Genomic DNA, 26862 nt, shown 5'->3' with positions numbered 1-26862 from the left:
ACTACAGGCGCATGCCACCACACCCGGCTATATATATATATATATATATATATATATATATATATATATATATATTTTTTTTTTTTTTTTTTTGAGATGGGATTTCACCACATTGGCCAGGCTTATCTCGAACTCCTGGGCTAAAGTGATCCACTTGCCCTGGCCTCCCAAAGTGCTGGGATTACAGGCATGAGCCACTGTGCCCAGCCTTAATTTTTTAAGTTATCATATGCAGATAAAAGAGGCAGAACCAGTTTTAGTATCCAAATCAGTCTGATCCTAAAACCCGTGCTCTAAACCATATTAAACCACCTTTTAAAATTACATCTTAATGAAATAATTTAATGTTACCTCTCCAGCTTTAAGGGTGCCATTAACCACTTAGATTTTGATGTGTCGGATGGAAAACACTCCCCAAACGGGCTATTCTCTGTTTTTTAAAAAAACTGAATTTGCATATAGACTCAACGGATTCATTCTGCAAGCATTCACTACGTGGCGAAATCGGTGCTGGGCATGGGTGCAAAGACGACCTAGCCCTAGTTGGTGTCTTCAAGAGGCTGCGTCCAGCAGGGGAAGCAGATATGAAAACACAAAACTATTACAAGGGATGAGCGCCGCGCCAAGCCGAACCTGGGAGCTACGGACAGTGTCTAAACTTTAGTCACTCACAGGAGTACAAAGATCCGGGGCTGCTCCTAACTCCTACTCCAAAGCTTTCCCGGCCTGCTGGGCGCACAGGGAAGAGGGAAGTGCTGGAAACTTTTGGGAATGTGTGTTTTCATGTGAAAGAGGGGAATGAAATGTACCCTTCAGATTTCACTTTCTACTTTTCCGGCCACGGGCTCGGCACGACCTGCCGTTGGGAGACAAACGGTTTCCCGAGGTGGGGGGAAGCGCGGATTTGCCGCGGGACTCCGGCTTGGCGCGGAGCTGGGCGCGGCAGGCGCAGGGAGGAACTGGCGAGGTGGCCCGGGCTCGGCCCTCCGAGGGTGTGGAGCGCCCAGGAAACGGGACCCCAAGAATCCAACTGCTCCCGCCCTGCGTGGCCAGGAGCGGGGCTGGCGATACTGGGGACACTGTCCAATCCGGGCAGGGGGCGAGGCCGGGGGACCGGGCGGGCCTGGGGAGCAGGCACGTGTGGAGGGCGGACCCGCCGGGGGTCGAGGCCTGCCTCTCCGAGAGCTCCTGGCGCGGCCGTCCCGGCCCGGGGCCCCAGGTGCGCTTCGCCTAGAGAGGGATTTTCCGGTCTCGTGGGCAGAGGAACAACCAGGAACTTGGGCTCAGTCTCCACCCCACAGTGGGGCGGATCCGTCCCGGATAAGACCCGCTGTCTGGCCCTGAGTAGGGTGTGACCTCCGCAGCCGCAGAGGAGGAGCGCAGCCCGGCCTCGGTACGAGGGGTAAAGGGGCTCCGGGCCGGGGGTCCTGGGCTCAGGGAACGGGGAGCGTGGCCCGGGAGCGTCTCGCGGGGATGCCCGGCTCCGCGCTGCACCCCAGAGTGGGTGCTCGCCGCCGGCTTGCGGGCAAGCCCGGGCGGCCACAGGGTGGAGGGGGCCAGCGGGCCCTGGACTTGCTCCGGGTGGGCGAGAGGGAGGCGAGCGCGGTGCTTAACCGCTGGCACCATCCAGGACATCCAGCATCCAGGGCCGCTTACACAGCTCAGGACGCGGGTCAGAGACCACGGCAGTTATTTATTCAGTCCATGTGCTGGGCTTTGCATCAAAAAGAAAGGACCGAGATAATCTTGCCTGTAGCTAACTCCGCCTAACACCTCTTACAGTTTACTTTTTAATTCTTTACTCCATTTAAGAAACTTACTCCTTTCTCCTAGATCCTTACCACTTTCTTACCTTCTCATGTGTCTAATGCCCTCGGCACAGTGCCCGGCACATCGGAGTCTGATTATTATAGGGTCCATGACTTGAGTTGGCTGGTGGCGCAGTCTCAGCATTTTGTCATGACTTTGACCAGCTGGAGACTTTGGTGCCAAGGAGGAAGGCTTCTCAACAATTTACCGGCAGAAGTGCCCCCCGGGGCAATGCAAGTCTTCTGAGCTGACAGAGCAGAGTGGGTCCTGCATAACTCGTGCTTTACATGGAACTGGGCATCTGCTCTCTCCTGCTGACAGTGGGAAGGATAGATAAGGTGTCCCTCTCCAAGTTATCCATTCTCCTGCTCACCACTCCATGACACCCCACCACCCCCTTCCATTCCCTACTGTTTGCCCTTTAATTTTTTGTTTTGTTTTGTTTTGAGACGAGGTCTCACTCCTGTAGCCCAGGCTGGAGTGCAGTGGCTGGATACAGTTCACTCTGCCTCCCAGGCTCAGGTGTTTCACCCACCTCAACCTCCTGAGTAGCTGAGACTACAGGCGCATGCCACCACGTGCCTATAGTCTCAGCTATTCAGGAGGTAACTGGTAACTCTATTGATAACCAAACCCTAGATTTTTTTTTTTTTTGAGATGGAGTCTTGCTCTGTTGCCCAGGCTGGAGTGCAGTGATATGATCTCTGCTCACTGCAACCTCCGCCTTCTGGGTTCAAGAGATTCTCCTGCCTCAGCCTCCCGAGTAGCTGGGACTACAGGCGTGTGCCAACACGCCTGGCTAATTTTTGTATTTTTAGTAGAGATGGGGTTTTAACATGTTGGTCAGGCTGGTCTTGAACTCCTGACCTCAGGTGATCCACCTGCCTTAGCCTCCCAAAGTGCTGGGATTACAGGCATGAGCCACCGTGCCCAGCGGCCAAACCCTAGGTTTTTAGTTGCCAGGGAATTCTCAGACACAGGTGGAAGAGCAAGTAGGAGAGGAAGTGGACAGGGATAAGAAAACGGATAACCCCATGACCCAAGAGCTGCTGACTCTCCAGAGCCCTATCAGGCCAAGGCCATCCTCATTCAGCTCATGTGAGATTTCTGTTGATTGAAGATATAGACACAAGTACACCCCTGCCCCCACCCACACATAGACAGGCACAGACACACAACTACTGGATCAAGGGCTTCTGTGAATTTCCCTCCTAGATGTTCTTGCATTTGGTTAGGGATAATGTTTCTCTGCAAGCAATTTAGAGAGTAACCCGCACAGTCAAGCCATGTACCACTCCAGGCCTTGGTGTTTAAAGGGTGAGCCTCCTGGTCATCCCCAGGCTCATGTCCAGTGGCATGTTTCTTTGTTTATGTCCAGCCACTCATTTGTTTTCCTGAGCTCATTTATTATCTGCTTGTAGACTAAGCCTGCTTTTCTCCAAGGGAGATAAAGATGAGTGGCAGGCACTGGGGATTGTGGGCAGTGTGCCAGGGAGTACCTGAAGTTCCAGAATAAACAAGGGGTGGGGAAGCCTGGGCAACATAGCAAGACCCCGTCTCTACAAAAATTTTAAAAATTACCTGGGCATGGTGACAGCCACCTGTAGTCCCAGCTACTTGGGAGACTGGGAGGGAGTTTTGCTTAAGCCCAGGAGTTCAAGGCTGCAGTGAGTTATGATCACACCTTTGCACTGCAGCCTGGGTAATAGAGTGAGACGCTGTCTGAAAAACAAACAAACAAACAAACAAAAACAAGAGGAGGAGATTTTCTTTGAGTGTCATTTTTACACAAATATTTGAAATTAAAAAACACTTTTTATACTAAAACAATCACAGATATATTTTGAAGTAGAATCCAAAAATTGTATACCTTTTAAATCTAAAACAAGAAACCTCAAAAACATTTTGCTTGGGATTTGGGCTGCAATTTGGTCCAAACCTAGCCCTTGAGGGTTTGTTTTCACTGCAATTAGGGCTACTTATGGAGGCAGTTTGATAGACACTGCAGTGTCCTCCCTGGAGCAACTTTGAGTAACACTCATCCTAGGCTGTCTTATCTAATCTTCACTTCAACCTGCAATGGGGTTATTAACGTTGGTTTACAGCTGAGGATCCCAAGGTTCCATATCATAATCCTTGGTCAAGTTCAGACCATTTGTGAACGAAAGCTTAAATCCAGCTGCCAGGATACAAAAGCCTGTTCTCTTACCCTCTCCGCTCTACCATAACTCCATCAGTGCTTGGTTCATAGTAATTTGGATTTGTGGCTTCGTAGATTGTTAACTAAATCTTGAACAAGTGTTTTTCTTTTTCTTATTTTCTTCTTGTCAAGCTGATATGAAATGGGGTTGAATGAACAAGAACTGTTTCAACTGGAAAGGGAGCACACCGCTGTTGTCCCAGCTACTTGGGAGCCTGAGGCAGGAGGATACCTTGAGCCCAGGAGTTTGAGACTGCAGTGAGCTATGATTGTGCCACTGCACTCCAGCCTAGGTGACAGAGTGAGATCCTGTCTCTAAATAAAAAGAAAAAAAAATAAGTTTGCAGTGAGTGTGAGGGGTGCATGCTAGCCAACAGCCCTAAATGCCAGAGGGGTTTGACATGTGGATAAGGGAATAAACTTCCTCTTTGAGGTGTTTGGCAGAGCTGGGTGGTGGGCTCTGGTTGAATTTGAGGAAGTAGCTTTTAAAACCCATAGGCTGGGTGGCCTTGATGTTGGCGAGAGCTCTGTCATTACAAGTTTAGGCAGAGGTTCACAGCCCTTTTCTGATGGAGCTGGGAAGGGTTAGCAGGTTAAGCTCAGTTAACTTCTAAATCTATAGTTCCCAAACTTCAGGGTGCATCAGAATCACCCAGGAAGCTTGTACAATATGCAGATTCTGCTTATTTAAGCAGCACCTTGGATGATTGTGATTCAGGCCTCACTTTGAGAAACTATGCTTTTTTTTTTTTTTTTTTTTTTTTTTTTTGAGACAGAGTCTTTCTCTGTCACCCAGGCTGGAGTGCAATGGTGCCATCTCAGCTCACTGCAACCTTTGCCTCCCAGGTTCAAGCGATTCTCCTGCCTCAGCCTCCTGAGTAGCTGGGTCTACAGGTGCATGCTACCACACCCAGCTAATTTTTGTATTTTTAGTAGAGGTGGGGTTTCACCATATTGGCCAGGCTGGTCTCGAACTCCTGACCTCAGATGATCTGCTTGCATCAGCCTCCCAAAGTTCTGGGATTACAGGTGTGAGCCACCACGCCCGGCTGAGAAACTATGCTTTAGAAACACTTATATGAATATGTGCATACTTCATAAATTGAATAAAGCATTAATAAAAACATATCACCTTCCCAAGGAAACTTAGGTTTTGGTCATTATGTATAAACTCTAGGTAATGTGGTAAATGCTAAAACCTTCCTTCTCAAGGATAGTTCTTTTGTTTGTTTGTTTGTTTTTGAGGCAGAATCTTGCTCTGTCACCCAGGCTGGAGTGCAGTCATGCGATCTTGGCTCACTGCAACCTCTGCCTCCCAGGTTCAAGTGATTCTCCTGCCTCAGCCTCCCAAGTAGCTGGGATTACAGGCACACGCCACCATGCCAGGCTAATTTTTGTATTTTTAGTGGAGACGGGGTTTCACCATGTTTGCCAGGGTGGTCTCAAACCCCTGACCTCATGATCCGCCCGCCTCGGCCTCCCAAAGTGCTGGGATTACAGATGTGAGCCACTGCACCCGGCCAAGGATAGTTCTTTATTATACCAATCACATCTCCCTTGTGATTTGATTAACAGGTTTTTTTTTTTCCCTGCAAACTCACCACATAGTCTTACAGTGCTAACACCTCTAGAACAATGTAGAGCTCCAACTAAAGGTTTTTTTGTTTGTTTGTTGTTTAACTTAATTGAAACTGAATAGATTACTACATTAATTCCCTGAGGAATTTAGGATTTCTATCTAAGGCTTGTTGTTGGTTTTATCGGGAGTAATTTATTAGTGTTTGGTTTTGTTTGAACTGGACTGAGAGCTTTTGCTATGGGAACCTGAACCACCACCTTTGAAGAATTCTTTTTAAAGATTCAAGTTGTTTGATGTCAGTAAATTGCCATAATGCTTCTTGGTCCACACTGCTTGACGTGAAAAAAACAGAGTGAATATTATATTGCAGCTAAGTGTCAGACTGTAAATTACTATAGAAAAGACCTTCTACAGCCTGGTCAACATGGTGAATTCTGTCTCTACCAAAAACAAACAAACAAATGAAAAAAAAACTATAAAAATTAGCCAGGTGTGGTGGTACACTCCTGTAGTCCCAGCTATATGGGAGGCTGAAGTGGGAGGATCACTGGAGCCCAGGAGGCAAAGGTTGCAGTGAGCCAAAATTGCACTACTACACTCCAGCCTGAGTGACAGCAAGACTCTGTCTCAAAAAACAAAAACGAAAAATCCTTCCATTTTCCTCCTCCTCCCCACGCAATAACTAACCCTTGAGGCCTAGAATAAACACACAGAACAAGCAGCCTGACATGTAACAGAGCAGGAAGCCCCCCCATGTCCACCTCTACCTCATTTTGTCAAGTCATCAAGAGACCTCCAGGCCCAGTCACTGTGAATTCATTCCTCTGGGTTTAGGCACTCACCTCCCTCCCACCCCAGAGAGGTAGCGTATTAAATCATTAACAGAATCTAATATAAAGGGGCCCTGTGATTACTGGGAACAAGTTCTCCTGATTTATATGCGATTGAACCATCTTCCCTGGAGTAGGTCCTTTAGAGCTATAAGCCCTTGCCATGATCAGCCCCCAGCATCTTCTCTCTTACTCCTCCTCTACAGGGGACTTCGGAAAACATTTTCTGAGTCTTACCCAACTTTAGCTTCTGCTATTGCTACTTTTTGATGCTGTGCAAGCACCTGTTGACTCAGTGGTTCTCACCCTTCTTGGAGTCACAGACCCTTATAAGAATCTGACTGAAGCCATGGATCCTTTCTTGATAAAAATAAATACACACTTAACAATTTTCGTACAATTTCAAGGAGTTTATAGACACACTTCTAAACTCAGTCATGGATACAGGTTGAGCAATGTGTAATGAGTTGCAGTCAAAACTACACAAAATTGTTACTGTTTTAATTTTCAGAAAGGGGGTCTTGCTCTGTAGTCCAGCCTGGAGTGCACTGGTGTAATCATAGCTCACCGTACCCACAAACTGCTGGGTTTAAGCAATCCTTCCACTTCAGCCTCTAGAGTAGCTGGGACTACAGGCATGCCCAGCTTATTATTATTATTATTTAAAAATTTTTTATAGATAGGGTCTTACTATGTTGCCTAGGCTGGTCTCAAACTCCTGGGTGATCCTCCTGCCTTGGTCTCCCGAAGTGCTGGGATTACAGGCATGAACCACTGGCCCGAAATTATTTTAAAATATTGTATAAAATTGCTGTGGGGGACAAGAGAAAGGATCCCCTTTGCCCTCTGAAGGTTTGCTGAAAAATCAACTCACAAAAGGAGATAATTAGAGAAAAGGCAAGCCAGGCGCGGTGGTTCATGCCTGTAATCACAGCACTTTGGGAGGCTGAGGCGGGTGGATCACGAGGTCAGCAGATCGAGACCATCCTGGCTAACATGGTGAAACCCCGTCTCTACTAAAAAAATACAAAAAAAATTAGCCGGGCATGGTGGCGGGTGCCCGTAGGCCCAGCTACTCGGAAGGCTGAGGCAGGAGAATGGTGTGAACCCGGGAGGCAGAGCCTGCAGTGAGCCAAGATCACGCCACTGCACTCCAGCCTGGGCGACAGAGTGAGATTCCTTCCGTCTCAAAAAAAGAAAGAAAAAAAAATGAGAGAAAAGGCGCACATGCGGAAAATACATATATTATGGGGGAATATTAATTTTGCATTATTTTTCATTAATTTTACATTATATTAATATATTAATTATAAAATTATAACTATCTTTTATAAATTATATTACATAAATTATGTTGATTTACATTATTAATTTTACATATTAATTTCACATTAATTTTATATTAATACATATTTTTTGGGGGAATATTCATTTTCCCTCATATTATACATGAAGGAAAATCACAGAGTGAATTTACTTAATATTCCAGTGGGGTGCAGATGCTTGTATACCCTACTTCTTTTTTTTTTTTTTAATACAGGGTCTCACTCTGTTGCACAAGGCTGGAGTGTAGTGGCATGATCGTGGCTCACTGCACCCTCGACCTCCCAAGCTCAGGGGATCCTCCCATCTCAGCCTCCTGGGTAGCTGGGACTATAGGTGCATGCCACCACACCTGGCTAATTTTCTGTATTTTTTGTAGAGACGAAGTTTTGCCATGTTGCCCAGGCTGGTTTCCAACTCCTGGGCTCAAGTGATCCACCTGCCTCAGCCTCCCCAAGTACTGGGATTACATGCGTGCACCACTGTGCCTGGCCTACACCCTGCTTTTTAGAGGAAAGAGAGTTGGGGAAGTGTGGGTGTTTTAGGGAGGTAGCATCTGATGTTTGGGGGAATTCAATTGGCTCGAAGAACATACAATGGTCTGGGACAGAGCCTCTTGGGCCCACAGAACAGACAATGGTTTGTGACAAAAGTCCATCCAGGTGTGTTGACAGACTTTTGTCTTTCCTACTGCAATATGAATTCAGCTAATGAAAACTCAGGGAAGGGACTAGGGATAATGGTTTCCTTTTTTGGTAGGTCCAGACTTTAGTCAGATAAGGGAACTTCAGAGAACAACTTTGGGAGAGACAGAGGATTGAGAGACAGGAGGTAGGAGGGGGGATGTCTTTGGTTCAGCATGTCAAAGCACCATATTTTGATATCAGTTTCTGAGCCCCAGCAGACATACACATTGCAGCCTTGTTTGTAGTAGCAAAATAGTAGAAACAACCTAAATATCAGTAAAGATCTGGTTAAATTATGGAACATCTATGCAGTGTAATACTATGTAGCTGTTAAAAAATGGTGCAGGTTGATAGGAACTGATATAGAATGATAGTGAAGATATTTTTTAAAAAGTAAAGTACAGCTGTGTGTGGTATGCTACCATTTTGGTGTATAAAAATGATGGAGGCTCTCACACCTGTAATCTCAGCACTTTGGGAGGCTGAGGCAGGCGGATCACTTGAGGTCAGAAGTTTGAGACCAGCCTAGCCAACATGGTAAAACCCTGTCTCTACTAAAAATAAAAATAAAAAATAGCTAGGTGTGGTAGTGCACGCACGTAATCCCAGCTTCTAGGGAGGCTGAGGCAGAAGAATTGCTTGAACACAGGATGGAGGTTGCAGTGAGCCGAGATCATGCCACTACACTCCAGCCTGGGTGACAGAGCGAGACTCTATCTCAAAAAAAAAAAAAAAAAAGATGGAGGCTGTCTATATTCTCATATGCTTATTACTGCATTAAATACTTCTAGGAGGATACACAGGAAAATTATACGAGTGGTTGCCTGGGGAGGGGGAAGGAAAGTCTTACAGACTTGTTGTTATGTACTTATTTGTACTATTTTGAATTTGTTATGTTTATGTATTACCAATTAATTTAAAAAAAATAGTGTTACAGATATCACCTGCCCATTGAACATTGTTTGTGAAGAAGGAGAATTAAATAGAAATGAAGAATGTATAATTATCAGATTTTCCAACCTTAAAATTAACATTCAATCATATACTTCCTTATATGTGTACAAAGGACTAGCATGCAAGTATCCTTCAGTTTCCAATGAGTTGAAGCAGCCACCGCTCATTCTTGCCGTGTGTTTCACTTGGGTAGCTGGTTCCAAAAAGAATGTAAAGTGCCTCTAGTTGGATGGTGGAGAAAGTTCTGCTTTTGGTTTTGTTTTGTTTTTGTTTTTCTAAGACAGGGTCTCACTCTGTCACCCTGGCTGGAGTGCAGTGGCACAACCATGGCACACTGCAGCCTCAAACTCCTGGGCGCAGGTGACCCTTCCACCTTAGCCTCCCAGGTGGCTGGAACTATAGGCACGCGCTGCCACACCCAGCTAATTTTTTGTATTTTTTGTAGAGACAGAGTTTTACCACGTTTCCCAGGCTGGTTTCAAACTCCTGGAGTCAAGCCATCTGCCTGCTTCAGCCTCCCAAAGTGCTGGGATGACAAGCATGAGCCATGGTGCCTGACCTAGCTCTGTTTTTAAATGGTCTGATTGGTTCCAGTGTGTCTTTAGCTGCAGAAGCAGAGAGAGGAGATAGATGGGATAAATCAGGGCCTGTAGACTAGGTAGACCTGCTACGGCAGGGGCCTTGGTCAGAGAAATGTCTCCCAGTGATATCAATGGCCATGGGCACTGAGGGGCCTGACCTTGGCTTTGGAGCCTGGACCCCTGTCTTCAGCCAGACTATGTCTTAGTCTGTGAGGGACCTGCCTCTCTCTGCTGGAGATGTTGATAGCTAATGTTCACCAAGTGTCTTCTATGATCCTGACCCTGTGCCAGACATCTGGTATGATATTTTATTAAATTTTCACCCATATTAGGTGGGTACTAGTATTATCATTGCCAATGTAAGATGAGGAAACTGAGGCACAAAGGGGTTGAGTAATTTGCTCAAAATTGCACACTGATGAGCGGCACAGCCAGGATTTGAACTTGTCAGTATGACTCTATATCCTATGCTTTACCACTCTGTATAATAGGTTAAAAGTGGGGGAATCAGGCCAGGCGCAGTGGCTCATGCTTGTAATCCCAGGCTAAGACAGGTGGATTGCCTGAGCTCAGGGGTTCGAGACCAGCCTGGGCGAAACCCTTTCTCTACCAAAGATATAAAACAATTGGCCAGGCATGGTGGCACACTCCTGTAGTCCCAGCTACTGGAGAGGCTGAGGTGGGAGAATCGCTTGGGCCTTGGAGGTAGAGGTTGCAGTGAGCCAAGATCATGCCACTGAACTCCAACCTGGATGACAGAGTGAGACCCTGTCTCAAAAAAAAAAAAAAAATACAAAGTGGGGAAATCAGCAGAAAAAGACAGGGCTGGGAGATTAAGCTATGGGGCTGAATTCTTTCAGAGGGGAAGGAGGAGAGCCTAAGTCCAAACCACTTGTCCAAGATGAACTTGATATTGATTTAGGTCATTCTGAGTATCCAGGGGATCCAGGTGAGGAGTGGAGAGCAGAGGCTGAATCAGGACCATGTGCTGCATCATGACTCTGGTGGCCCATCCTTGTGGGATCAAGACTTAGGGCAGCATCTAAAGGCAGGGGAGGCAGCTCAGAACCTTGGCGTAGGGTCTTCGAGAGGTAGGCAGGAGGTCAGTGGCCTCTGCCAAATGGGCAAAGGTGCATTTATTTATTATATATGTAAGTGGCGGGCACTAGAGATTCAAGAATGAAACACACTGACTCAGGGAGATAAGTAAATCAATAATTCAAAAATCATAGGACTGTATGATCAGTATAATAATTTGATATATATGTGCAGACTGCCATGGAGTAACAGAAGAGGTGCACCTAACTCTATCATTAGTGGTGACAGAAGGCTTCCTGGAGGAGGAAGGTTTATATTGAGCCGGGGCTGGAGAAGAAGGGCTTATGCACAGTTGTGGAGATGAGAAAGCTAAGCCAAAGCACACTGAAGGAATGGCATGTCTGTTACAGCAGGCAAGTCCCAGAGGTGGAGACGGAGGTTCCTTAGAAACTAAGTCCATTCTGTAGGTGTATGGGAGACAGGGCAGATGAGTATTGAGGGACAGGTCCTAGAGGGTCCAAGGATCCCATGTAAGGAACTGCTGGCCTGGAATATAAATCCCTACTTCCCTTTGCGTCTGTTCCAGTGCCTGGCAAAGTTATGTAATAAATGTTTTCAGATAAAATGAAAGTGCTGGGTACCAGGAAGGAAATCAAGGCAGAGATTTAGCCTTGGAGAAACATGACTCCTTGCTTCCCTGCTTACCCTGTCCAGACCTCCAATATTCATCTTCGACATGGTCTCCTTCCCTGATTGACATAATCTGGGTCAGGGGCCTCTCCTACACACTCCTGACACTTTCTGTGATTTCCCCAGCATGGGAATGGGAATGTTCACACCTTATTATATCTGATCACATACCTGCCTCCTCTCTTCAGCTTTGAGCTCCACTGAGGGCAGGGACGATGCAGCCCCCTCTGGCTAGCACAGTGCTGCTGAGCACATACTCGGCCCTTGCTAGAAGTGTGCAGAATGAATGGACAATTTCCCATGGCCTACAAAATTGAGTCCACCCTCTAGGCCTGGCCTGCCACAAAAATGATCCAGTTTTGAAAATTACTTTTGTAGCTCTTGCTCCCTTCATGGTGTCCTTAAACTCCCACTCAACTCCAAGCTAACTAGTCTTTTCCAAATAAGTCTTAATGTTCATAATCATAGCAGGAGCTTTGTTTTTACTGTTTTCTCTGCTTGGAAAATTCTTTCCCTATTGAAATCCCATTATTATTCAAAGCCTAAGTCACTTGAGAGCTCTTTTAATTTCTTAGGGGGACGCTGTCCATCTTCCTCTACCCTGCAATTCGTAATAGTTCTCACATGCCGCTTTGTCTTTAAACTAGTTATGTACCTGTTCTATTTCTCTTAGATTACGTGCTTCTTGAGAGCAAGATCATGTCTCCTCCATCTTTCTCTTGCCATGCCTAGTATATGATAGGGGCAAAATAAATTTTAAGTAAGGACTATGAGTGCCTGCACACATAGTGAGTGGCAGTTTTGGAACTGGGGTCTGAAAACCACTTGCGTGAGAATCAGGGCCTGGGCTGATTCTTATGAGGAGAATGCCAGGGTTGCTTATTTAAACTTGATTAAATGAAGTCTCTGGGGCCCACCCAAGATTTCCAGAGTCAAGGGTCCTCACCGAAAATCTATATTTTAACTGCCCCCACGTGACTTTTGTGTACTTTTGAATTTGAGAACTTTCCTCAGGTAACAAGCTAGACAGATGCTGTACAATCGATATTAAGTAGAATCCTTTTGAAGCTGTAGCTCCAGACATCATGTCCTGACAACATCCAGGGCCAGGAGAAAGGGGGAATTTGGCTGGCTGACTCTGTCTTTTTAGCCTGGAGGAACTTCAAAGCGTCTTAGCAGGTTTGTCCTTATTTCTTTTTGGTCAGAAGTGGGTCACATGGCCACTCCTAACCCATTCATGGCTGTTCAAATGGGGTTGCCTTGGACCACTTATTATTTCCTCCTGGGGCTAGCCCCACCTTCCTGGTTTACCAAACCCAATCTCCAAACAGAAAGAAGTTTCTTCTAAGGAAGAAGGAAAGTGTAGTGGAGGTTGACATTATTGCTGATTCTTGCAAAAAAGTCTGTGCATTGCAATAACTGCTACTATCCCAATTTTATGCCAAAATAAACCAGCTCTCATAGGTGGGGTTAAATCTGGAGGGCAGAACAGGGACTGGAACTTGGTTCTTGTTCTGGATTCTAAGCCTGAATGATCTTCATGACAGCCTATGCCAGCATCCATCTGTGGGAAGAGAATTTAATTTGAAGTTTCACAGATATCATGGAATATCAGATCTGGCCTACCAGGAGTAATGCATGTTTGCAGTGGATGGTTTTGAGAACTCTGCTGTTTAAATAATCTTTGGCAAACACAATATTTCCTAAGTCATGTTTATGCAAGTGTTTTAAAAGTGTTATAACTTCCCCCATTAACATAACTTATCCCCGTTCCCATTTCCTCATACTTGATGTAAGATCATGATTGGCGATCTATACTTACGAAATGCCCATGGTGTGGTTTGGGGACCCTTTCAGACATCAATAGTTTGAGTCTAGAATTATTACTATAGAACCAGGGTTCTCAAACCTCAGCATGTATCAGAATCACCTGGCGGGATTCTTGCACTTTACAAAGATTATTTATTTATTTTTATTTTTTAGAGATGGGGTCTTGGTATGTTACCCAGACTGGCCTCAAACTCCTGCGCTCAGGGATTCTCCCACCTCAGCCTCCCAGTAGCTGAGATTACAGGCACAAGCTACCATGCATGGCCTGGAGGCTTCTTAAAACCCAAACTGCTGGATCCCATCCCCAGAGTTTAGGATTCTGTAGATCTAGGGTTGGGCCTAAGAATTGCACTTTGAACAAGGTCCCAGGTGATGGTGATGCTGTTGGTCTGGAAACCACACTTTTAGAACAAATGATACTGATCTGGGTTTATTGAAAAGATGATATAATAGGATTTTATCATGTGTACCACACACATCCTATCCTTTCCAGGTTCTTTTATGCTCCCTCCTAAGGCTGTCCTGGGGCCTTCCCCTCTGGCTGTGTTTTGCACAGAGGGATTCACCTAGCCTTCTGTATTTTGGTGACTCTAGGCTGGGCTTGTTCTTTGGAAGTGAGAAGGTAGAGTGAGGTCTATGTATCTTCCCTCCAGGCCTGGTTCATTGTCTGTATACGAAGGTGGCTCTAAATGTTGGTCTTGAAATTTTGGTTTCACTTTAAAAGGAATGAAATTCTGTTAGATGGTACAGCATGGACAAACCTTGAAAACATGCTAAGTGAAATAATCCAGACACAGAAGGATAAATGTTACGTGATTCCACTTATATAAAATACCTAGAATAGTCAAACTCATAGAGACAGATAGTGGAATAGAGGTTACCAAGGGCTAAGGTGAGGGGGAAATGGGGAGTTACTGTTTCACGTGTTCGGAGTTTCTGTTTGGAATGATGGAAGAGATCTAGGAATAGATGGTGGTGATGGTTGCAAGACATTGTAAATGTTCTTAATGCCACTGAATTGTACACTTTAAAATGGTTAAAATAGGCCAGGAACAGTGGCTCACGCCTGTAATCCCAGCACTTTGGGAGGCCGAGGCTGGCAGATCACTTGAGGTCAGGAGTTGAAGACTAGCCTGGACAACATGGTGAAACCCTGTCCTTACAAAAATTAGCCAGGCATGGTGGCCTGCACCTGTAGTCCCAGCTACTTGGGAGGCTGAAATAGTAGGATAGCTTGAGCCAGGGAGGTCAAGGCTGCAGTGAGCTGAGATCACACCACTGCACTCCAGCCTGGGCAACATGGTGAGACCCTACCTCAAAAAAATTTTTTTAATGGTTAAAATGGTAAATTTTGCTATATATGTGTTACCATGATTGAAAAAATAAATCTTGCTTTTGTTATTCTTCTATCTCCCAGTGATGTGCTGAATTGTCCTTGTATCAGCCCCTGAGAGCTAGTTGTTAAATTTTTAGAGGTTTTGCAAGCTGATTGTTAAAAATAGCCAGCCGTGATTTAAAATTAAATTATATGAACTAATGAGTAAATAAGTTATATTGAAATATGAATATTTATAAGTAATTTGTATTTAAAACAATTCATCATTTCCTAATTCTTTTTCCTACCTTTTACCATTATCTATGCTCTCGAGGGTATTTATGTCTATTATATCTGTGTGGTGAAACTAGTATTAATGTGTAATGGGGTGCTACTGACCATCTACTCCCAACTCCAAGTTGAGTGACATCACATTAGTAACTTGAAATTGGTCAGGGTGCAAAGATTTACACCAAAAAAGTGGCTATACATCAGGGTGTCCTTTCCTTGGAGAGCTGGCTATTAGGTTTATCAGCATATCCCTGGCCTTACCTTGTGGGTTAGGGTTGGTATAAGTTTGTAGGAATAAAACACCAGTCACTTGGAAGCTACCAGCCCAGCTTTCTTTAATTGAATCCTAACCCTTTCCAAATAGCCCTGCCTTGGGGTGTTTTTGCTGTGCCTAAAAAAAAAGGGTGGTGGCTAAGTTTAGTAGTAGGGGAAGATGAGTCACATAGTCAGCTAGTTACTTTTTAACCTCATGGATGCCTTTCCTCAACTGTAAAATGAAAGGGGTGGGAGAAAAACTAGTAGAAATAAAGTAAGATGATTTTTCTAGCAATGAGGAAGAGATACTTTTTTAAACAAGTTTTTATTACTGATCACAGCCAGTTACAGAGATTTCTTTGTTCCTTCTCTACTTCTACTGTTTCCCTGGACTAGCATTTTTAAAAAGCTTTTATTATGAGCATTTTCCAATATACACCCAAGTGAGAGAATAGCAAAATGAACCGCCATGTAACTATTCATCACCCACCTCAACAGTTACGAACGTTTCACTGAAAAAGAGACTTTTCTAACTATTGAAATATAATAATGAGCAATACAAAGGAAAAGATGGACAGGTATAATTTAAATTTTTTCTTCCAAATTTTGACTATACAAAACTAAAAGAAGAATATTAAATTGGAAACATACTTAGAATTAATTTTTGGTATAAAATATTAAAATTTATAATATATGCATAATGTATATGTCAGTAAAGCACCAAGATCCTAAAAATGGGCAAAAAATACACACCAATAATTCACAAAGAAGAATACAAGTTTTAAAAAAAGAAAGATTCAGTGTTCCTACTACTTATTAAATTAATTAATTAATTATTATTATTTTTTTTTAGACAGAGTCTCACTCTGTTCCCCAGGCTGGCATGCAGTGGACCATCTCGGCTCACTACAACCTCCACCTCCCAATTTCAAGCAATTCTTCTGCCTCAGCTTTCCGACTAGCTGAGACTACAGGCATGTGCCACCATGCCCGGCTAATTTTTTTGTATTTTCAGTAGAGATGGGGTTTCACCATGTTAGCCAGGCTAATCTTGAACTCCTAACCTCAGGTGATCTGCCCGCCTCAGCCTCCCAAAATGCTGGGATTACAGGTGTGAGCCACCGTGCCCAGCCATTTTTGTTTTATATATATATATATATGTATGTATTTTTTTTTTTTTTTGAGATGGAGTCTCGCCGTGTTGCCCAGGCGGAGTGCAGTGGCATGATCTCGGCTCACTGCAAGCTCTGCCTCCTGGGTCGATGCCATTCTCCTGCCCCAGCCTCCCTAGTAGCTGGGACTACAGGCACCTATCACCGCGCCTAATTTTTTGTATTTTTTTTTTTTTAGTAGAGACAGGGTTTCGCCATGTTAGCCAAGATGGTCTCAATCTCCTGACCTCGTCATCCGCCTGCCTCGGCCTCCCAAAGTGCTGGGGTTACAGGTGTGAGCCACCATGCCCAGCCTTTTCTGTTATATTTTTAAAGATAAATCCCAAGAAGTAGAATTCTTGTTGCATGGTGCATACAATTTACTAATGGCCAAATTGCCCTCCAAAAGTACTGTCCAGGGCCAGGCAGGGTGGCTCACGCCTGTAATCCCAGCACTTTGGGAGGCCAAGGTGGGTGGATCACGCGGTCGAGAGATTGAGACCATCCTGGCCAACATGGTGAAATCGGTCTCTATTAATAAAAATACAAAAATTAGCTGGGCATAGTGGTGTGTGCCTATAGTCCCAGCTACTTGGGAGGCTGAGGCAGGAGAATCGCTTGAACCCGGGGGATGGAGGTTGCAGTGAGCCAAGATCGTGCCACTGCACTCCAGCCTGGGCGGCTGAATGAGACTTTGTCTCAAAAAAAAAAAAAAAAAAGTACTGTCCAATTTATACTCCCCATCTGCAGTACAGGAGAGTATACCCAATATTGTGTCTTACTCTTTTTCATCTCTATCCCAGTGTAGTAAATATGAAAACAAATATTTGCAACCTCTTCCTCCTGGGTTCAAGCAATTCTTGTGCCTCAGCATCCGGCATAGCTGGGATTACAGGCGTGCACCACCATGCCCGGGTAATTTTTGTGTTTTTTGTAGAGACAGGGTTTCACCACGTTCGCCAGGCTGGTCTTGAACTCCTGGCCTCAAGTGATCTGCCCATCTTGGCTTCCCAAAGTGCTGCGACTACAGGCGTGAGCTACCGTACCTGACCCCTACTACTAAGGTTAAAAGGAGACCAAGCACAGAGGCTTACGCCTATAAGCCCAGCACTTTGGGAGGCTGAGGCAGGATTGGTTGAGGCCAGAAGCTTGAGACCAGCCTGCTGGGCAATATAGGGAGACTCTACCTCTGCAAAAAAATTTTGAAAATTAGCCGGAAGTGGCGGCACATGCCTGTAGTCCCAGCTACTCAACAGGCTGAGATGGGAGGATTGTTTGAGCCCAGAAGTTCCAGGCTGCAGTGAGCTATGACTGTGCTACTGCACTCCAGCTTGGGTGACAGAGTGAGACCCTGTTTCTTAAAAAAATAAAAATGATAAGGCAAGTTAATAATAATAAGGTTCAATTTTACGCCTAAATATTAAATTAAGAATAAATAAATTGAGCAAGCAAGCTAACTTATGGGTGGTTGGGCTTTGGATATCCTTATAAATTTGGAGGACAACTAGAAATGTTCATAATTATCAGATATCACAAGGAATAAGCCAACAGAAGTAAGTATCTACAAAGCTAATTGTAAAGATTATAGGCCAGGCACAGTGGCTCATGCCTGTAATCCCAGCCCTTTGGGAGGCTGAGCCGGGCAGATCACCTGAAGTCAGTAGTTCAAGACCCGTCTTGCCAACATGGTGAAACCCCATTTCTACTAAAAGTATTCTAAAAATTAGTCGGGTATAGTGACGCATGCCTGTAATCCCAGCTACTCAGGAGGCTAGGGCAAGAGAATCGCTTGAACACGGGAGGCGGAGGTTTCAGTGAGCCAAGATAGCACCACTGCACTCCAGTGACAGAGAGAGACTCTGTCTCAAAAAAAAAAAAAAGATTATAATTCTGAGATAAAAAATATGAACAACCAATAGTAGGGACATTGAGTAAATTATATCAGTTTGATGGAAGACTATAGTAAAATAGTAAAATAATAAATATGGTGATTGTTTAAAATACAGAAAATTAAGTAGAAGAGTAGAACACAAAATTATATACATACTGTGATTACAACTGTGCTGAAACACTGGAATAAACAGAAAGTAGATGATAAGTTTACATTACTTTAAAAAATGTCCTTTACAGTGTTTAAAGTTGATTTAATAATCTACAAAATAAAATGAAAGGGTGAAATAGATGATTGCTAAAGGCTTTCCAGTCTCTAAAATTCTATGAAAGTTAATCATTTGTATTTGTAAGCGTGGAAAGATTCATTATTTTCAACACTGCAGTGAAAAATTCTACCTCTACCTAGATTCTGCAGGGTTTGGAAAACAAGTTTATCAGATCACACAGGTTACTTTAATAATAACAATAATAATAACAGCTAGAGGGAAGGAGAGGTTAATAGTGATAAATAAAACCAGCACTGACTGTCCAGGATGCATACTTCATTGTTACTGCCATAAGATCCTGAGGCTGCTAAAACAAAACCAAAAAATAATTTTTTGGCGTGTACATATATTATCTTTAAAATTTAAAATTAAATAAAGATTAATATTAAAAAGACAATTAGTATTTTGTTTTATCTTTTTTTTGAGACGGAGTCTGGCTCTGTTGCCCAGGCTGGAGTGCAGTGGTGTGATCTCGGCGCACTGCAAGCTCCGCCTCCTGGGTTCACGCCATTCTCCTGCCTCAGCCTCCCGAGTAGCTGGGACTACAGGCGCCCGCCACCATGCCCAGCTAATTTTTTGTATTGTTAGTAGAGACGGGGTTTCACCGTGTTAGCCAGGATGGTCTCGATCTCCTGACCTTGTGATCCACCCGCCTCGGCCTCCCAAAGTGCTGGGATTACAGGCGTGAGCCACCGCGCCCGGCCTGTTTTATCTTTTTTTGTGATTTTTTGAGGTATTAGTTTTACATTTTCTATGACCTCTGCAGTTAGTCTTCATTTCTTTTAGGAAGGATTCCATTTTTATGAAAAAACAATTTCATTGAAACCAAACAGTAGTGAAAAGGGTGATATTTAAATATGAGTTGGTAAGTCGTTTTTGAATACACATATGGTTTAAAAATCTAAAATCTCTTGACACTTGATTAAATAGAGAGAGGGAGGAGAAGGATGGTCATAGAAAATGAATCTTGCCCTTGATGTGATGAGTATGGAATATTTAAGCCAAAATCTGTAGTCTCAAAGGATTTATTGATGTTTTATTGCCAGCCAGTCTTCTTCCCTGTTTAGAATGCTATGTTTTTCTGCCAAACACTGAGGATACCTAATAGTTTCCTAAGTGTTTCTTCTGAATAATTAAGTGGATTATTTTCAGAGATAGACTCTTCTTTTAAGTATTCTGGGGCTTTGTTTTTTTCCCTTGTTTTCTAGCATTTTGACATAGGTGCATATTATGTTTTTCTTTTTATTTTTTAGCAAATGGGGAAATGAAGGCACTGAGAAGATAAATAAACAAGTTTTTGTGTGCGTGATTTAAAGAGATAGTCTGACCATTCGTGTAAAGTGTTCAGAACAGTATCTGGCCATAATAAATGTTCAATCAACATTAGCTATAACAATTATTATCAAATAAGATAAAATATGTGTAGAGTTTGCTATGCAGTAGAAATACAAAGTGAGGCTGAGTGTGGTGGCTCACACTGGTGAACCACTTTGGGAGGCCAAGGTGGGAGGATAGCTTGAGCTCAGGAGTTCAAGGCCAGCCTGGGAAACATAGTGACACCTCGTCTCTATTAAATAAATAAATTAATTAATTAATTAATTAAAAAATAAATATAAAGTAAGCCACAAATGCAAGTTTGAATTGTCTAGTAATTACATTCAAAAAAGTAAAGAAACAGGCAAAATTAACTTAATAATATAGATATATTTTACCCAATATACCCAAAATAATATCATTTCAACATGTAATCAATATAAACATTATTAATGAGATATTTTATAGGCTTCTTTTCGTGCTGTGTTGTAGCAGTCTGATGTGTATTTTAAACTGATAGCACATCCAAATCTGAATGCAAATTTTTCATCAAATGTCTGTATTTAGATTTCATGAAATGTTCAGTTTTCACATCAATTTACATGCTCAAATTATTTCAAACATACTTCAAAAATTTTTCCAATAACTAAATCAAGTACCTAAAATAATTTTCCTTTAATATTTGCATCCACATTGAAAAAACTGATTCATGTTTTTTAAAAGAATTTGACTTCGAAGTGAAAAGCCTCTCGCTTTTAAAACTGCATCTTTCCAAGTTAAGTAAATTCACGAACTCTCTTGTCAATTCCATCTCTTGTTCTTTACTGTGCCAGCCGTGATGCTTCTGCCACTCCACTCAATTGTACATCAGTAACGTGCCTTTGTTTTAAATCTTAAAACGTAGCTGGGTGCAGTGGCTCACGCCTGTAATCCCAGCACTTTGGGAGTCTGAGGTGGTAGGATCGCTTGAGCCCAGGAGTTCAAGACCAGCCTGGACAACATGGTGAGACCCCATCTGTGACAGAGCAAGACGCTGTCTCAAAAAAAAAAAAAAAAAAAAAAAAAAAAAAAAAAAAAAACCTTAAAATGTGTCCATAGCTACTTTTTAACTAGAAAATAATTTAATTATGTTAAAATAACTCGAACTTGTGCTGTCTGTAAAACTTCTTCAAATAAATTGCATCAGTGCCTAGAAAAATATCAAAGTGAATAAATCTGTTGGCACCAACTAGATTAGTGATTATGTGTAATACTAGGAAAGATGCCACATGCTTGACATGTGCCCTACACATACAATGGTTGAAAAATGTAGCCCTACCAGAGCAATAAAGCTGTGTGTAATGGGGAAATATTTCATACTGCATCAATTTCAAAATTTAAATATAATTAAAATGAAACAAAATTTAAAATTTAGTTTCTCAGTCTCTCTAGCCACTTTCAGTTGCTCAGAAACATGCAGCTGGTGGCACCATATTGGGGTATAGAGACAGTCTGTCAAAAGACAGGGTGAGGAGCCAGGCGAGGTGGCTCATGCCTGTAGCAACAGCTACTTGGGAGGCTGAGGTGGAGAATCACTGGACCCCAAAAGCTGGAGGCTGCACTGAGCTATGATAGTGCCACTGCACTCCAGCCTGGGTGACAGAGTGAGACCCCGTCTGGGGAAAAAAAAAAAAAGACATGGTGAACAGAACACTTTAGTGCCACCACGTGCACCTTTTTGTGTTAGCATCAGCTTTACAGCAGAGGAGGGATTGTAATGGGCCTGGTCTAATTCCCAGTTTCTAGCTGGTTTTCCCTTTGTTCTTCTCTGCTTCTTTTTCTATCACAAATGCCTGGTTCTCTGAGCAAAAATAAATAAATAAATATGTATTTATGTATTTTAAAAATATAACTCCTAGCATGGATTTCTGCTAGGGTGCTTCTCACTGATCATGTCTCCTTGAATCTACTCTGCCACCATGATTCACGCCCCAACACCTCTTGGCCTGCTTTGGATGAGGAGGGCCAGCTATGGGCCTACCTCACAGCTCCTCACCTCAGGGTAGGGTGTTCTGAATAGATCCCCACATCAGACAGAGCTGCTAGAGAGGCAGACCCCATCTCCCTATTGTCTCATAAACACACACTCACTCACACACACTCACACTCACATACTCTTCATCCAGCTCCATCTGCCGTAAGTCCGTTTCACTTCCTCTCAGCTTCTAACATTATCTCATGACCATCCTAGTCTTTTCCATTTTGTCATGAGTTTCTCCCTTTTCTTCCCTGTGCCTTCACGAGAATCTTGAATGAGAAACTGGGAGCGGCTGCTGCATCAGAAATAGTAAGTTCCTCACGTGAATCAGAAATCCACTGTGGAAGAATTTTACAGTTCTGTTTTTGTGCTCTTCTGCCAGAATCAGCTTGAATTTTGGAAAGATGTGGGGACAGAACCCTGCCCTGGCCCAGAGAGGGAGTGGCTGATCCAAGGGGAGGAGGAGTTGCCCACAGAGCTGGAACTTGATGACTTCGGGGCGCGGGAGGCCCCAGAACAAAGTGAGACTTTGAAGAGAGCAGTGCTTACTCTCTGCTCAGTTCCAGATCTCCGAGGTGGAGCCAGTTGAAATCTGTGTAGGAAACAAAGCTGCTTTTCTGGTTCATCTGGAAAGAGAGGGCTTTTTGTTTTTTCCCCACGTGGGCAAATAGAGGTGGTGATGTTGTGTTTTTAGAGCCAGAAAGAAAGTTCTGGGCTGCATAATGCCTATATTCCAGGCAAATAGAACCCAACAAGGAAAATGGTCTAGCTTTATCACTGACTCACTGCAAATCCCTTCCCTCCTGTACTTTAATTTATTCATTTTCTTTTTTTAAATGACAAACTGATATTATTTTTAATTTTTAAATACTTCAGTGACCACAGGACATAATACTTTTTTTTTTTTTTTGAGATGGAGTCTCGCTCTGTTGCCCAGGCTGGAGTGCAGTGGCATGATCTCGTCTCACTGCAACCTCCGCCTCCTGGGTTCAAGCAATTCTCCTGTCTCAGCCTCCTGAGTAGCTGGGATTACTGGCGTGCGCCACCACGCCTGGCTAATTTTTATATTTTTAGTGGAGATGGGGTTTCGCCATGTTGGTCAGGCTGGTCTCAAACTCCTGACCTTGTGATCTGCCCGCCTCGGCCTCCCAAAGTGCTGGGATTACAGACATGAGCCACCGCACCTGACCATAGTTTTTTTCTGACGCGGTCCTCTTCTTTTATCTCTAAGGCTTATGATTGCTAAGACAACAAAAGATACCATCGTTACTGGCCAACCTTGGAATTTGGTCCTGGGAAATGGAGGCCTGTAGTTTGTGACCCATAAGAAGAGACTGAAGGGGCCTAAGTGCAGATGAGAATCCCTGGTGATAGAACAGACAAGAACTGGAGATCAATGCCAATAGTTTGTGATGAACGTCTTGGGGTTCCTGTGTGATCAACCTGTTGGGATTTCTGTATTAGTTTCACACTCACCTGTAATAGTTTACCAATGGTGTTTCTGAAAGATGAACATGAAATTAAGCGATCTTTCATGTTTCCTTGAGGGACTTTGATTCTAAAATAACTCTGAGAACAGATCAGGAAACATGATATAACCCTAACCATGCTTGACACATTTTCTCTTTAAATAACAGTTATACTTGAGGAGAGGATTTTACTCATGATGCTGTGCAAAAGCCACATGGATTCCACTGGTTTGGACTTTGCCTTAGAGTGGGCGTTGCTAAGTGATGGATAACAGCAGCGTGCTTCCCTGAGAGGCCACTGTGAGCCTCTTACTTAGGTTGAGAACTTGACCTCTTACTTAGGTTTTATACCACCATAAAATGCACCCATCTTAAGTGGTTAGTTTGATGAGCCATCACTTCTTTTAAGGAGTTAACATTTAAAATCAACTTTTAAAAATTGTGGTGAAATAAATACACATGAAATTTTACCATCTTAAACATTCTTAAATGTAACAGTTCAGTGACATTAAGTATATTCACATTGTTTTGCAACCATCACCACCATCCATTCACAGAACTCTTTTCATCTTGTAAAACTGAAACTCTGTACTATTTAGCTGTAACTCCCTCTTCCCTTTCCTCCAGCATTATCATTCTGCTTTCTGTCTCTATGAATTTGACTACTTTGAGTACATATAAGTGGATTCATGTAGTATTCATCCTTTTGTGACTGGCTTATTTCACTTAGCGTAGTGTCCTTAGGTTCATCAGTGTTATAGCATGTGGCAGAATTTCCTTCCTCTGTAAGGTTGAATAATATTCCACTGTATATATTCCACTGTATATATGTGTATACACACACACACACACACACACACACACACACCACATTGTGTTTATCCATTTGTCTGTTGAGGGACACTTGTTTTGCTTCCACTTTTGGCTATTGTGCGTAATGCTGCTGTGAACATGGATGTGCAAACATTTCTTCGAGTTCCTGCTTCCTGTTCTTTTGGGTATATGTATACCTAGAAGTGGAATTGTTGGACCATATGGTAATTCTATTTTTAATTTGTTGAGGAACCACCATACTGTTTTTACGGTGGCTGTACCATTTTACTTTCTTACCAGCAGTGTAGAAGGGTTCAAGTTTCTCCATATCTTCACCAACATTTGTTGTTTTCTGTTGTTCTGTTTTGAGTAGTAGCCATTCTAATGGGTATGAGTGGAGTTCAGTGAGTGTTGGCAGACGTATATATCTGGGTACACTACCCCAATCAAGGTAAAGAACATTTTCATCACCCCTTGATGTTGCCTCATGCTCCTCTATAGTTAGTATCCCTTCTGCCTCACCAGTGCCCCCAATCACTGGCCCCAGACAACCACTTTTGCACTTTCTAGCACTATATATTAGCTTTGTTTGTTCTAGCGTTTCATATAAATACTTTGTTGGCTTCATTTAGCCAGAATAATGCTTTTGAGGCTTATCCAAAACCCTAGTCTAAAATCAATTGTGGATGGAAAATAAACCGCAGTGTGACTTGAGTTCGATACTATGCTAATGGTTGGTTAGAGAATACCATGGGTCTCAGAAAGAAAGTGAGAGGAGGAGAGGGGGGCTGAGGAAGGCAGGAGAGGGCCCTTCCTAGCAATGAGGCCTTCAGGAAGCCCAAAGAGCCATAGCAATTAATGCCAGTCCTATGGCTTCGGGGGCAGCCAGTTCAATTAATCAGCAGGCATTTCTTGCAGGCCCGCTATGTGCAAGGCACTGCTAAAATTTAGAAACAGGAAAGTAGTGGCCCAGGATGAGAATTTGGAGAGGGAAGATGCTGCCTTAGAATTCATACAACTGGATAATGCTTTTGTCAGAGGACAGACACACACAGAGGACCTTATGGACTTGGTGGCCAAAAGAACCACAAAGGAATCTAGTTTGACTTGTTGGTAAATGTGAAAGCCTGAACTCTATACGCCACAGATGTTTTTCATGTGGGTAGATTTGGTAACCCCACCTTAAACAGCTCACTAAACAGGTAATGCTAGAATACTGTAGATGTGATAAAGATTACTTGGAGAGAACAGTAATAGAAGAATAGCTAACATCTGTTGAGTACACAATGTCTGCACCATTCTAAGTACTTACATGATGTAATAACTTGATTAATTTTTGCAGTTGTCTTATAAAGGAACTATTGTTATTAACTCTTTGTTACCCATGAGGAAACTGAGGCACAAGAGACTATACCTTGGCCCAAATCACCCAGTTAGAAAGTACCTTTAGGAGGATTATAAACCCAGGTGGTTGTGCTCCAGGGCTCCAACCACTTTGTTATGGAGGAAGGATGGGGTGGTCATTGAAGGAGAAGTTTCCTTTTATCTGAATGGCCCATGATGCGAAATTAGCAACTAGGCCAGGAAGTTGGCTGCACCATAGTTAGACCTGTACTTTTCCTTTTTTTCTCATCAGAAGGGTGGCATAGATCACCCATCCTAGGGTGAGCTTGTGTTGCCCACAGTGCCAGCACCTTCCAGACCTTGGGTCAGCTGACAGAACCTAACATGTTTTTACCAAGCATACTGCCCAGAAGGCAAACCCATCACTCGCCTGTAGATAGGCCTGTTTCCTAGCTATAAAGTGGAGGGGTGGGTCTGATGCGCTCTAAAGTCTTTTCTACCCTAACAATCCAATCTGGCAGAAATGCACTCTTTCTGGGGGGCAAGAATTTCCCCTCTATTTCTACTCCCATTTTCTTCGCATGCTTATATTGTAGCCTTAGAATTACTCTCTCATGTATGGTTTACTTCACATTTTGATCCGAAACAGGGAAAATCAACCCTGAGTGATCAAAAGAAGGGTTGTGCCTTTAAGCCTGGAGGGGCGCTGCCTCCAAAAGCATAAGCAACTGCCATCCAGGGCTGGAAAAAACATGTTGCAGCTGTGCCAACTCCATCTGAGGCTTTGAATGAAAGCCCATAATGTTTTCAGTTTGTAGCAAAAGCTAGAAGAGCTATTTTTGGCCTTCCTTTCTCTCTCTACTGGTATATACTGGATAGTCTTAATATTGCTGGTGCTAAAATAAACATAACCAGATGGGGTCATTATATCTAACCTGTTTCGACACTGGATTCAGATACCCCAAAGTCATGATGCATCAGTAGTCTCTGAAGCAGGCTGTACTTTGGGAACTTTGCTATTGTGGTTGGATCAGCCATGACCTCCCAACCTAAACACAGGATGCTGGGCCCTGTTTTAAGGGAGGGCCACAGAATGTGCTTGGGTGGAATCTTTATGTCCCTTTTAGCTGGAGATGGCAAAACTCTGACCATGTGTCTGCCCAAAGAGACATATTACAGAGCCATGCCGCGTGGTTCTCCCACCAGAAAGGCCG

At 43.4% G+C, this 26862-nt stretch overlaps 1 protein-coding gene across 5 annotated transcripts in view; it reads left to right on the top strand.

Annotated features, from left to right (window-relative positions):
* ANXA4 (annexin A4) overlaps positions 1-26862 on the top strand; it is a 185743-nt gene that overhangs the window by 96895 nt on the left and 61986 nt on the right. The window contains exon 1 of one of the 5 annotated variants that reach the window (XM_003830930.5): positions 1133-1393. The exons of 3 other annotated variants lie outside the window; for them this stretch is intronic. The gene's annotated coding sequence lies outside the window, so the exon portion shown is untranslated. Of the gene's footprint in view, positions 1-1132; positions 1394-21951; positions 22332-26862 lie in introns of those variants that run through there. One more of the 5 variants, XM_034953320.3, reaches the window with a different exon arrangement.

Source organism: Pan paniscus, chromosome 12 (genome assembly GCF_029289425.2).
Source record: "Pan paniscus chromosome 12, NHGRI_mPanPan1-v2.0_pri, whole genome shotgun sequence".
Lineage (NCBI taxonomy): Eukaryota > Metazoa > Chordata > Mammalia > Primates > Hominidae > Pan > Pan paniscus.
The sequence above is the reverse complement of the archived record's forward strand: the minus strand, read 5'-3'. Positions and strand labels throughout refer to the sequence as shown.